The following is a 15,267-nucleotide window of genomic DNA, read 5'->3' on the forward strand; positions in this document are numbered from 1 at the left end:
TATCCGAAATATCTCGACGGAGGGCTCGGTTATCGCGGTCTCTTATTTTAATTTGCAAACTGCGCCAGAACAGATTAAATAGAATTAACACATTTCTCATCACGTAGATTGGACCTGACGCCGGCTTACGTAGTCCTCGCAGGATCGCAGGAGCCGGTGCGCTGCGGCGGCAGCTGCCACCTATCGGACACTTTCGCCGGGAGAAAGACGACGCAATTATGGAAATATCACGGAGATTATCAGATTCGGCTCCGGCAAATTACTTCGTTATTTCAACATGAATACGAGACTGGAAACTAATCATCGACATAAATATGCATCAGACCGGTTCACAGGAATCGATGCAATAACCACGTCCACGACGCAACGGATGTTAGCTCGATGGTGATGCGGACGCGATCCGACAGCGAACCTCCAATTATTTGCAAAAATTAAATCTCCCTTCGTTTGCCGCTCGACTCTTCTATAACAAAAATATCGTTAGTTCTGCTCTAAAAAAATATCCCGGCGCCTCCACCATTATTACATAATATTACTTACATAAGGGGCAGCTATGACTTTGACAGTGTCAGATTTTTCGTATCTTTGCTAACTTTTGTAGGTTATGGTCGTGCCAATAAAGTTAAGTAAATTGAACAGGTATATGCAACCAAAAATACTTCCATGCATTCCAGAGCATCTGCGGAAATACGTCCAAAATCTCAAAGGCTTCTTTGATCTAAATAATTGTTGACTGCATGGTATATACAGCGTGATCAACAATGACTGAGTCTGTTGACAATGAAAAAATTGAAAAATATTGGTATTTTTCTGTTTCGTAATTGGCACTGACCGGATGTTTTAACTTGACCCGAAAAAAATTGGGTCATGTCGGGTATGTTTATACCATGGCCTCCTAGATCGAAAGAAACAAAATCTCTTATATGGCCCGCCGCATTGCCTAGTTTCAGTAGGCAGCACATTAAGGGGCTTGGAGAGTTGCCTATCCTCAGTAACATAACCTTAAAAAATGGACAGTGTAAGTTTAGAACAGTAAAAATATTAAATTTTGAGATTTCACTCTGAGAATGACAAAATTGTGTTCATTTTTTTTATACACAATTATCGAAAAGTCAATCAATAAATTGACAAATATTTTTTATTTCTCAAAATTACGCGCCTACTGTAAGCCTCCATGATTGAAAAATACTATAGGGGATGTCATGGGATGTTCAATAAAGACATTTAAAACTAGACATTTAGACGATACGGCCGGCCATAACCTTACACTGTCCATTATTTAAGGTTATGTTATTGAAGATAGGCAACCCTCCAAGTCCCTTAATGTGCTGTCCTCTTAAAAACACGAAAAAGGCCTGAAACTAGCTAATGCGACTGGCCTTATAAGAGACTTTGTCTCTTTCGATCTAGGAGGCTATGGTGACCCTTTGATGGTAAACGTCAAATTCGCGTGTCAACTCGGTCAAAGCTGACAACCAGAAATACGTTTAAAGTCTGTTTTTTTTATAATTAATTGTCAAAGTGTTGTCAGGTTGGTATGAGTCACTGGTTATTTGGTAGTAATCAGGTTGGCAACGTAAAATGTCAACTGTATGTCAAAGAGTTATGTCAGTCATTGATGTGAATTGTGAAGGCGCTTGCGCTAGTGAAGCCGCAATTACATTTAAATAAAAATAAAAAGTTAAATGAGTTTCCGAAAGCAAGGATCTAACACAACGAGAAAAATTGGCTATGATTAGATTACGTGAAGAAATGCAGAGAGAAAAACCGATCATGCTAAATTGCAGTAAAGATGCACACATATTCGAGGTATTTTCTTTTATAATTTTAATATATGGGCCAATGGTGTTCATCACTGCGAGGAACTGATTAGAGAGGACTGGAAATAATTGATGGGAAATCTACCAATTGAGGACATTCTTTCAATAATAATTCAACTTTCCGCAGAATCATATTCGGAAGACGATTGGGGGTTAGATTCTAAAGATGAATTACAAACTGCTTATATTACCCATTAAATAAATTCCCATTTTCCTGTATATGGTCAGTTGCACTTTTCAGTGTCATTATGGTCTTTATTTCTTGCATTTTGGTATAAAATTTGGTTAGGTACACCTGAAACTTTTCTGACATTTGAAAATTACTGACATGACCTCAAACCTGATCTAGGGAGATTTTACGATAGAGGTGTTCCGAAATGAAAGGTTTTACGGTGATACAGTCTGTTCTTTGAGGGAATTTTGACACTGACAATTGATTTAAAAAAAAGGACTTTAGATTACACAAATTATTCAAATTTTCATTGTTACCAACAGATTCAGTCATTCTTGATCACGTTGTGTTTACAGTTTTCTCAACCAGTGCCAGAGATAGACTCATAGAATTTTCTCCATTCGGTTTGAATATTGAAAGTACAGTAAATGTATTCTTTTTGGGGTTTTTTAGATTTCTTCTAGCTGAAGAAGCAAGTGAGATATCGACATTTTTCGTTCAATATGAAAGAAGATTTAAACGGAAACGGCAGGAGGGCCGAAGGGCGATTAGTTTGAGTGTAAACATCAGCATCTCGAGGTCAATGTTTGCATGGCCTTCGAGTGTTGTTTTTGCGCGACGTCGATGATCATCCGGCGAGTCCTCCTGGCAAAAACCATAAATAATTCAATACACATCAGCCGCCGTCGAAGAAAAGAGATGAGAGTCGTCGCTTTGTGAAAAGAGTAGCGAACCGTTGAAGATGATCCTGGCATTGTTTGTCCGGTAATCCATCATAACGCAGCTTAAATGCATTCCGAAGTCGTTTCTGATCGCGGAACGGAAATCTGAAAGCGCCTCGAGAAACACGGACATCTGATGGACAAATTGTGTTAGTTTTCCGACCGAATGGTAACACAATTTCAGCTCCGTCTCGAGGGCAACAAGAATAATTCCCACTCCGCCATCGTTAACATCGATCGAGGGTAGTTCCGGTGAACGGCGGAAAACAAAATCATATCATATTTTCCTCATTAAAACCGTTTGTTAATTGGCGTAATTACGGAAGAACGACGGAACAACAGCCGGAATATCAACTTACGTCATTAGGGATTTTCCCTCTAACGGTACCTATCAGGAGCGAGATTCCGACGATAAATGATAATAATTATTATAATAACATACTTGCAACGTTACGCGACCAAACTGAAGAAAAACATTACAACAGCACTTATTAATCGAATAATACGATGCAATCTATAAAGAAGCAATTGTATTCTTAAAGTTACAGTCCTTTTTTTTTAATCAGCTGTCAAAGTGTTGTCAAGTTGGTATGCGCAATTGAAAGTGCATTTCACAATATAGGTTGGCAACGTCGAGCCGTGCAAGGTCATCGGCGCTGTCATTGCGCATAACTGTCATTTGCGTTGAAAAATTAACGCACAAAATTTGAAGAGGTGCCTTCGTAGTGCACAGAGAGTGAAAAAATGACCCTGATTCGGTACTGCGAAGAGTTGAAAGGTGAAATTTATGTTTTCTTCATTGTTTAAACTGCAACTGTATTTCATTACAAAACATCGTTGTGTTCCAAAGTCCAGTTCAATGTACCTAAAAGAAAGTACATGCTCTACAAAATACTCTTTAAATACAAGTATGTACGGTCGGTGGACTAATAAAACTGGGACACTTAAAATTTAATCTATGTAAATCAGACCATTGAATTGTCAATATATTGGTCAGTGTCTATATAATATGTCATACTAAAGTTAACCTATTTGTGATAAAGCCGTAATTAAACCATGCAAATTTGTAAATTTTGACTTATGTGATTGTCATTTTTGTCCCAGTTTTATTTGTCCATCGACTGTACCTACATAAACCTACATTTCATTGAAACCTTTAACACTGACTACGTTCGACGTTTCAATTACGTTAGACAGACTGACAGACATAACCTCAATTTTGACGTGGGGGGAATTGTGATAGAGTTAGTCAGAAAGTACAGGTTTTAGGGTAACACAGTCTGGTCTTTAACAAAGTTTTGACACTGACAGCTGATTTAAAAAAAAAATAGACTAGAAACGTGCAATTTTCGTGAATAATTTCGTCAAAAACAAAACACAGCTTTCATATTTTACTTCGCGCAACAGACAAACGAGATATTTCAATTTCTGTTTCCAAATTATTCCGGTGCTTCCACAACAAAATCTGTAAGACACGTTTAAATAAAGGCAAAAAAAATGTGTCAACATCTTTTATTTGTAAAAAGTTTTGGCCTCACCAGATCCGCCACGGATGATATTTAAAAAAATTAATTACATTAAAAAATGGATCGTAGGTGGATAAAGAGAGACTCTTCCGTAAGCTTGTTCCATTTCATCAAAAATCCAAACCGTTCCGGAATTATGAAAATTTAATAAAAATATTTTCAATTCGAGCTCAGTTGGCAACTTTTCTTTGAACGCATTGTGAAGTTTCCGCCGTTGGAGTTTTCCGGTGATGCCCGCGGAGGCTCCGCTTGTCCGTCAAATCCTCGACGAGCAGATCGCGGAGTGTTCCCCGTTTCCGGGCCCTATTAAAAACTTGGACCGCCTCGAGCAGGCGACTAAAAGTTGGCAACGTAATAGGAAACAAGCAGAAACCGCCCCTGAATACGAGAAAAATGCATGGACCAGGAGAATTCGAATTTAGAAGACGATGGGCGAGGAGTTTTCGTGATGCAAAGCGTCTCTCCTTGACATAACGAGTTTCGTGCGTGGGGCGTAAATAAGAGACAAGGGTAAGTACAAGCCCCGAGGAGCGGCTTTAATCTGTATTCATTGGCTGCAGACGACAGGAAAGTCTCGCTAGATGCTTGCATAATTGAAAATGTGACGATCGTACGTCAGGAAATGAGACCTCTGCTCGCATCGATGCTAATTAGAGACCGGATTCGAGTCCGGATCGGAGGATATATCCTCCGGTTTGTTTTACGAGAGTGCGGAGGCCGCCGCCGCCGACGCTGTAAATCTGCACGGTCGCATTTACCATAAAAAATCTCACCCTGGTGTGCAACAAACCCATGGAAAAATAAGCTTGCGGGGCAGTATATCTGGAAACCTCGGGAGATCGCCGCTTTAAATCCTCCCTTCGACTGTGCGGGGCGCGTCATTCTAATTATAGCCGGACTGAAAAATTGACGGATTAAATTGGGCCCCGGTCGACATTTATAATTGCGTTGTCTGCGTAGAGCCGTGTAATTTTTCCAGTGAATTCTCGAGTGTAATAACGGAATATCGAATCAGTTGGTAACACGAATGTTTGTCATGACTGCGGCCGGATGATTCATCTGCATATTCTTTCGCATAAATCCTGCATTTGCATAGATGGTTGCGGATGGAAATGGCAGCGCGGCCGAAGCGGTGCGGCTGCACACAACACCGCAGCTGGTGGACGGCTGGCGACGCGTCGACAACGGCAACGCAGCCGCCGCACATTTTTCACCACGCGAAAAATTGGAAAATATTGCGCACGGTGTCGTCCTCCCTGCAATACCAACACCAGGCCAAGAATCCCAACCGAGATAAGGCAAACGTGAACACGCGCAAAAACAAAAAGAATCGCCTGCAAAGTGAGGGATTATCCGTTTTTCAAAATACGCAATTTGCTTTTCGACAAATTTCTACTTTTATTAAGCTAGAAAGCGTTAAAGTTCAATGTTCTACGAATTTATGGCGCCATTAAAATTATTAGCAATTAAATGCCAAATGCGCTAGTATTACATAAATTTAACCATCTATTGAAATAATCGCTCGAATGTGATAGTTTTTATGGAACTCGCTTTATGTGTTATCGTGATATCCAATCAGTCTTCATTTTTACTATTCAATATTGTGGCCGGACATTCATCGATTCATAAATCAACACAACTAAGCGCATCTCTAAAATATAAACTTCCATTGCCCTTAAATCAAATCAAATTCTTTACATTATTAACAGATAAATGTATTATATATTATCTCAACTTCTATCAACGTTCAAGATAACAGCTTAAAAAGTTGAAATTTTCTCTGAAAATCTTGCTTACAATCTCTTTACTAAAGTCGTAAAAGCATTGCATAAGTTATTCAGGATCTTTAAAGCGTGCATAAAGGTGGATTTATAAAATTTGAAATAATTAATAAGAGTATAAATCTTATGAAAGGAATAATTCACGAAGAAAAGACTGAAAGTCGTGAATAGTGTATATTACATACCGAGGCGGAAAGTATTCCATTCCTGTCGAGATAACAATAGTTTACCGAGAGGCTTGTCCTCGAGGTGAACTAGTTCTCAAGACACAGAAATGGTACTTTCGCCGAGGTTTGTATACTATTTTATTCTCAATCAATCATTTAATAAAACAAACAACATTATAGTATATTATTTGATAAGCTAATAATGCCTATCATAATCCACGAGGGCGAAAGTTAAAAAACGAGCCGCAGGCGAGTTTTTTAATCACCAGAGTGGATTATAGGCATTATTCATTCGCGAGTTAAATACGACGTTTTATCTACGACCTACGACTTTTTTTCATAAAACACTTCATTTACATTTTTTCTTAAGATCTGTGACTTATGATAAATCACAAGTGACTTATAATAAGTCACGGGTGTAATTTATGACTAACATAATGTGTCTATAGTTACGTAAATAATAAACGTATTATTTAATGGTCGTAGATAAAAAATATAAAAACCAACTTCATAATACATATTATTATTTATTTCGGCAAAATAATAAAACTCAGTAGGCGCGCGCGATTGAGATTGTATTAAATTTTAGTTCACAAAAGTCAAACCAAATTCACATTTGCTCAGATTTTTTTACAAACAAAATGTGCGATAGTGAAATACATATAGCGTAACCCTCTCTAGAATTGCGGGAATCCGCACACCAATTAACACTCAATCTCTGACCTGAGAAAAGCAAATTATGATACCGTAAAAACAGAGATTTTCACGATTGGTGCGACAGTAGCACTCTCATAGGTCAGTTATGGGTTTTATTACTAACCGATTACGACTGATTATTATTGACTCCTTTTTTCACTATTACTGACCGGTTGAATTGTACGCACGTAATCGCTCACTTTCCAACCTTAAGCTGTACGTTACTAACCGATTGTGAATAAAAATACATAAGTGTTGGATGCGCTGAAATATGGACATCTTAACTGTTTTTAAGATATAGGAGTTAGAAATAGGGTGTTTTATAGATTTCATTTTGACGAAGAAAATGGAGATAGCTTCAACGACCTACTTTTGGCATTATCTTGTAACGGAGATATTTAAACCCATAAGTACCGAATACTCTCGCGTTAATAGAAAAATATGCGTTTTTTGAAAAAAGTAAGAATACGTGACAAATGGCACGGCAATTTAGACAATAAATTGTGAACACGTCACTGTCTGGGTTACATAGAAGAAATCAAAAAAGCAATAACAAAGAAAAAGCGGTAGTGTGTATGACAAAAAAGAAGCTTCTTATCGGAGTTTGGGTCGGCGTAGTCAGTTATGGTCAGTTATTACATAGTTGCAGTTCGGCAAACGGTGCAGTGTAGGCTGTGTATTAATAATCGTGTATTTGTTAAATCATTTAAAATGCCAAATTTAACAAAGCACGGTACGGAAGATCGTGGCAGCAGTTGAAGCAAATCCTGGAATAACTACGCGAAGACACAAGGTAGGAGTCATACCATGTAGTATGCGCCACACTGTAAAAGAATAAGGGCTTCATCCTTACCACGTACAAAAATTACAAGTCCTGCAAGCAGCAGATAACGTGCGGTGACAATAGTTTTGTGAACCTAGGAAAATGTGTAGAATAACCAAAATTTTTACATTACCGATGAGGCAGGATCACTGGAGACGGTGTTTTTAATCTACCTACATAACACGCACGTGTGGAATGACGAAAATCCACATGCAATTCATTCTGCCCGTCATCAACAATAATTTTCTGTTAATGTTAATCGTGAAGAATACCTTCGATTCTTGAATAATACTTTACCTGAGTTGCTGGACGAAATGCCCTTAGACTATATGTTTTGTAAAAAATAGCGGTGGCGGCGATATATGTTTTATTTCGAAATCTCCATTACGGATCTAAGAATTATTTTTTGTAGATTCGATTGTGACAAATTTAATACAGAAAAGCACATCGACCTGTCTATGATTTTCTAAATTTTGCGATATATGCAAAGTGAGCGGCAAAAGTATGGAATAAATTCATTAAAAATTAAACAAATTTTTTTTCAAAAAAACCTTCGGACAGGTCAATTTTAGTTTATAAAAATACATATTTTAATACCAAATAAAATTCCAAGCAGTCATTTGTTTTCGAGTGATGACGTCATCGATATTTTTTTAAGCGGAAAGTCCCAATTTTTTTTATTGGTTCTGATAGTCCTTTTATTTGTCTAAACGACAGTATAAAAATTTTGTTATCTTACATAAGGAAATTTTTGAGAAAAAAAATAAAATTTGGAACAAATAAATTTTATAACGAACAAAAACAAGTCAAAAAATCAAGTAGGTAAAAAATCAACCAGTCAAATGTTACTGTCAATTTCATTCGTATGTGTTATTTGTTTTACAAAACGTTTCCGAAAATGGCTCATTTAACAGAATCACAATCACAACGTATACAGTGTGGAAACTTTAACTGGAATAAAATTCATAACTTGGAGATTGGCGGTTTTTGTAAAAAATTCTGAAACAGGTCGATTTTTGTTTTTCCTTGCCCACATTTTGGCGCATATGATTTTTGCATATCTGCTCCCGGAAGTTCTCAACTACGCCTAACTTTTTTTTTCAAATGGAAGGGGATGCCAACTGACACCTCGTTTGAAAGCCCACTTCGCAAAGAATACAATGCACTATTTGTTTCCTGAATATTTTCAAAGCCTACGTGGTAAAAAATAAAAACCAATTGTATTGGTATTGAATTCTATTTAATGCAACAAATGCTCAAAATTGGCACCGTTTCTTTCTTGGCAAATTGCAAATTGATAGTAACATGCATCCCTTGCGTTTTGTAATATTTCCGGGGTGATTTGCCTAATTTCATGCCTATACGTTTCTTAAGGTCTAAAATACTGTTCGATTTTAGGCATGAAATTAGGCAAATCACACCGAAAATGTTGCAAAACGCAAGGGATGCATGTTACTAACGATTTGCAATATGTTAAGAAACAAACGGTGCCCTTTTTTCACTTTTGTTACATTAAATAGTGTTCAGCTTATAAAATTGGTTTTTATTTTTTACTACGTAGGCTTTGAAAATCTTTTTTTTTTATTTAAATGGAATTCAAGAAAAATCAACACAGTTTTTTCCAAACTTCGTAAAAACTGAAAAAACTCAATAAAGTATCGAAATAAGAGAGGTAATTACAATTTTCATGGGTGTTGTGAAAGTAACAGATTTGCCGTTTTGTTTTTCTGTTATATTAACGTTAAATTTTTAGAGCTTATTCAGTTCCCAAGATAATGGGATATTTCAGAATATTCAGCGCATCCATCACTGTACTTATTTATTTGAGCGCAAAAAATGTCTGAAACAGTCTTTTGATGCTTCATTATTTTTTAAATAATGTAGAAAGAATCCTGGTGATCGGACGCGTGTTCAGTTCCGGGTCGTGATACCCTTTCCGGGGTCTCATTAGGTACAGGGGCCACGAGCTGGCTGGCTCGTCGTGTTCCAAATTAAATTTAGCGCCTTACATAAAACAACACACGGTACATTAGAAAGCACGGGATCAAAGAGTGCCTCGAGTCGGACGATGTTGTCTTTCCAATCCATCTGACGCGGCCGACAACAAATCGAATTACGGTTCAGTCCCGGAATGGACAACTAAGAAGGCGGACATGCGAAGAAGACCTTCCAAAGTCAATAAGTCCGCCATCAGAAGAAAGAACTCGAGTGGGCGAATCGTCGGACGTTTGTTTTCATACTCACGGATGATATTCCCCGCGATCGATTAGTCGCGTTTCCGGCTCCGGAAATTAATTCCGGATCCGTGTAAAAACCGTCGTCCCGCTAATACCCTCTCATTGTCGGTTTTATCCCGTACGGGAGACCGTCCCGGAATTATTTATTCCCATTATCGACGTCCCTGTCCACAAACGGCAACGTTTTTAATACGGAGCGGGCCTGCATTGCGCATCGCCGGGCACATAATCAAGAACCTTGATTTATTTATAAGCAATCCCACTTCTGAACTGCTAGATTTCCCTCGTTAGCTGCCGACAATATCCGCGCAGCTCCTGCATCGCAGATGTCCTAAATCTTTCATAACCACACCAAAACCCTGTTAATAAAACAATGCACTAATTAACTCCGACAAAGAAGTCGAAAACTTGTCTTTATTAGCTCGTCGCTGTGTGTTTTATTACGCTCGACTCTCGACTAGATATTTATTTTTCATTTTGGTCCGTTAATATTTCCACATCACCGTAAATTTACTTAATTTCGCTCGCTCCGTCCGGAATCTGATAAAACATACGCACCGAAATTAACCTTCAATGCCCGATCTTATTACAGATAACGGCAATAAAAAAAAATTAAACCCTGGACTTTTGCTAATTACAAACGAGAAACGCAACGCGATACACGAAAACTCACCCTCGAATAATGAGCCCTCGTTTCGAATTAATTCGATCCGTCCTGAGGGCTGTTATCGCATCTGCCAACTGCACCGTGCAAACCTCGATGGATAATCAAAGCAGATCCGGCCCGGATCATCAAACTCCTAAAATAATAAACAGATTATTCTCGGGAAAACTTGGTTTTTCTACCCGGATAATTCACGAATCGCGACGTGGAAATCTGTGTCGGTCGCGCTAATCTCGTCATACACAGTTCCGCCATTGTGTTTATAAGCCGATGCGAGCCTGGAACAGAATAAAATATGTAGCCGGATAGTTCATATAAACACGTAAAGTTAATTTATCTACCCCGAGCGCGGCCGCGCTCATAAAAAACAACCACCATTAAAACAAACAACAATTTCATAACACAAATAATCTGACAAAAGGAAAAAATACGCGTCCAGGCCTAGTTGCAGCGTTGCCGCCCCTTTCACGCCGCCTTTCGCCCAAACTTGGAGAATGCAGGCCCTGATAAAATTCGAGAGGGTCCAACCCTAAACTAACTAAACCAACTAAATCATAATAACGCAAGCCCTGCGGCCTCCCGGAAACTTCACGGAATTTGCAAGATTCAATCTTGATCACAATAAATTACCGAACTCGTGCCGCTGTAAGATTGGTGCGGTTAAATTATCGCCATGTGGAATCCCGTCGATTTACCGATCGCCCTGTACACCAAAAGATATATTTTTTTAATCGGCGGAGGCGGTCACAAGGTGCTCCCTCTACCGCAGAATTCTTTAACACTTTTAAATGCACAAGAATCGAATAAAACTTAATCTCTTAAACTCCGAAACATTGCGACACTTTAACATTTCCTAAAATTTGAGATTTTCGTCTCTCAGACGATGTTTTATAACTATTTGTGTTGTAATTTGGTAATAATTTAAAGGGATGTGCCGGGTCGCGACTCAGGAATGCGCCGTGGTACCAAACTATCCTGACGTAATAACGTGATTATCTCGAGAGGGCCGGAACAAATAAATTGCGAATTTGTGCAAATTACATTCGTTGGCTGCGAACAATTGAATTAAATTGAGGCGTAAAAATGATTATTCACCGAAATTAACTACGGCCATGCCAGTGTTTATATTATAAAGTCCGTAATTTGAACGCAAAATACGGCGGTCGCTTCAAGTAAACACGTACAACGATAACAGTACACTTAATTAAATAAATTCGTTCCCAGACACGGCTAAATCCAATATTTGGGTAAGAATACCCGAATGAAATTATGCTCGGGGTACAGTGCACGATGGAGTGAGAGAATTTTGCAAAAACATAAGGAAACGTAGTCAGGAGGGGGAGGGGGTTTTATAGTTGTGCAATTTCGAATGAATTACGCCGACGCTTCAAAACTAACTTAAAAAAAAAACACTAAAAAAAATTAAGTACTTACCTACTGAAAATCGCAATTTTATACAGGTGTCCCAGAGTTGCGACAAAGCTCCATAACATGTTTGTTATTAAAGATATCAACTTTTTCTTTTTTCTAGATGATAGCTACGCTTCTACTGCATATTCGGAAAATATTGCGGTATATATACAGGTGTCCCAATATTATAAAAACACTAAAGTTATGTTTTTTTGAATGGAACCTGCCCAGTTTGATTTCATCATTGAATCAAATCTACACAGGTCATTTTATTTATCTGCCATCGTTTTTGATCAGTGGCGCTTTTTTTTCCAAAATTCCGAATTGCAGGAGGCTCTTCGACAATTCGTAGCTTCCAAATCGTTGCACATAAATTAAAATGATTGACGCCGTTTGATTCCTGAATGTTTGCCGCATCTCTTAAGTGTTTACTCAATAACGTGCTTAGTCGCATATGCCTACTGCGATTTTTTAAATATGACAAACTAAAATGTCAAAAACTCATTTTTTTCAAATGTTACCCCGCATTTATTATTGCACTGGTCGAAAGCTTTTTTGACAACCTTTCCAACGGTATAGGGTTTGTACAGTCGAATGTGAAAATCTAGGGTGCTATCTTAAAATCAATAAAAATCACTAAAATAATTAAATGTTTAATTGTTAAACACTGTTTTGTTGGTTGATTCATCTTTATGGAGTGACCATATTGTGTGATTATCTTTTGTTAGGCCTACTAGATTTTTGTATTGTCTTTTTAACGGAAAAATTTCACCAAATTTAGCGATTTTAGGATAGCACCCTAGATTTTCAGATTCGACTATACAAATCTTATATTGTTCAAAAGCTTGTCAAAAAAGCTTTCGACCAGTGTAATAATAAATACGGGGTGCCATTTGAAAAAAAAATGAGTTTTTGACATTTTTAGTTCGTTATGTTTAAAAAATCGCAGTAGGCGTATGCGACTGAGCAGGTTGTTGAGTAAATACTCAACAGATGCGGCAAACATTCAGAAATCAAACAGTGTCAATCATTTTAATTTATGTGCAACGATTTGGAAGGTACGAATTTTCAAAGGGACCCCTGCAATTAGAAATTTTGGTTAAAAAAAGCGCCACTGATCAAAAACGATGGCAGATAAGTGAAAACGACCGGTATAAATTTGATTCATAATAATTTTTCATAGAATTCAAAAATAAAATCAAACTGGATAGGTTCCGTTTAAAAAAACATGACTTTAGTGTTTTTATAATATTGAGACACACTGTATATATACCGCAATATTTTCCGAATGTGCAGTAGAAGCGTAGCTATGTAGAAAAAACTAAAAGTTGATATCTTTAATAACAAACAAGTTATGGAGCTTTTTCGCAACTTTGGGACACCTGTATGTTTGGACCAACGAGATTTTAAAATGTTTGACTTATTCGACAATCGAATCTTGATTTTACAGAAGTTCTTGTAGTCGTGCATGATTTCTGGAAATCTTTTCTACACGAAGTAAAATATCAGGTGTTCATTAAAATTTCCCGTCACAATCGACTCTTCAACGCCAACTTTGACAGGAAATTTTAATGAACATCCGATACAAGGTGATTAAAAAGACTGTTTGAATAATACTGAAATTTATTTTGAAATGGTACAATTGGAGTAACTTCTAGTTGTTGACGGCGCCGGCGGGTTGACACTGACAGCTGCCTCATTGACAAGTAACATTTGACATTTCAAATTATAACGCTGGATATTTCAAATTAATTTACTTAAAATTAAAAATTAAAAAAAAAGAGTTAATTTATGTTTAGAGCAACATGGGAGGCATTTCGAGCATTTGCTTTAGTTAATTTTTAGATAATTGTTCTGTATTTCAAGTTTAATTTATTTTTACCGTTAATTTTTACTCTCATGTCGCTCTCATGTTAATATTACGTCAGAAATCTGTCAAATAAACCAACAAAACACAACGGATTACCACCGGATTACAACTCTGATCAGCCGTTTAAATCTAACCTCACTTTTTGCGTTGTTTGTGTTTTTAGTCTGCAATTTGAAAAAATCTGTGTTTTTAAGACGATTGGTTCGTTCACAATCAACTCTTCAACGCCAACTTCGCCGCCAAATTTAAAAAAACATCCTTTATACGATTGGAGTGTTGTAAATAACCGAATAAAAAATGTTCTTAATTGTATTGCCAACTCGAGCAGTCCCTTTTGATCACCTTGTAGAAAATTTAAACAAGTCAAAAAATATGATTTTTAAATGAATTACAATGAAATTCACAAAATCGTTTCCATACCTAAGCCTTGGACAGTATTTTGAAGTATCTTAGAGTGAAAACACACCAATAAAGGTGCGCAGTGGACAAAATACGTTAGTCGAGTCCATTTTTCAAAGATAGGGGTAGGAAGGTAGGAACCGTTGACCGGCCATGCTGCATTGTTGCGTCAGCGGCGTACGTTAGTGTTCTTTTCTGATTTGTATTGGCAGTATTCGTTTCGTTGTCTTTCGTGATTTCTGGGTTGTTTTCTATTACATTAAAATCAGTTCTTTTCTTCTTTTTCAAGGCTGTATATATCATAATAATTCAAATAAAAGCGTATTTACACCACTGGACAAAACATCAGTGACAGATTTGGATGACTCAACGTGTTCTCCTTAAAGTGTTTTTTATACCTTCGATTGCTTTATCACTTTCATCACTTGACTTCTTAAAAAACTGTAAATTACTAATTGACGTCTCCATTTGCGCGTTTGTAACACGATTTTTTTAAAACATTGTGCAAACAATCTGATCTGACGATCTGACGTTGTTTACTTTGAGGTTCCTTTGTCTCCGTTTTGTTCCCATGGTTACGAGGAAAGTCAAGTACATACCTACTTGATTTAAAAAAATAAATTGTCAATTTTAGAAATGTCAAATGTTAAATCTATTTCGTGGAGAAAACAAAACAGAACATTTTTAAATTCGAGAAAAATAACTTTTAAAGTTTGGTGTACCGCCGCGTATCCACCATTTTTACCAACACAGTCTGGTATGTACTCGTAGATGGTATAACAGTTCGGCAGACTTCTCCTAGTTTGGTTTGGATTTCTTTTAATAGTCGGGTGAATAATCCTCCAGTCGGAGAGTTAGTTTGTGGGGGAAATCCTCCATAAACCCGTGAAAACGTGGTTTATCTTGGCGCATCCACCTCCATTTTTGGAGAGGGACAAACCGGTCGAGAATCGCTCCACCCTGCATCTCGAATTTTCTTG

The sequence above is a fragment of the Tenebrio molitor genome, chromosome 6 (assembly GCF_963966145.1).
Source record: "Tenebrio molitor chromosome 6, icTenMoli1.1, whole genome shotgun sequence".
In the NCBI taxonomy this organism is placed as follows: domain Eukaryota; kingdom Metazoa; phylum Arthropoda; class Insecta; order Coleoptera; family Tenebrionidae; genus Tenebrio; species Tenebrio molitor.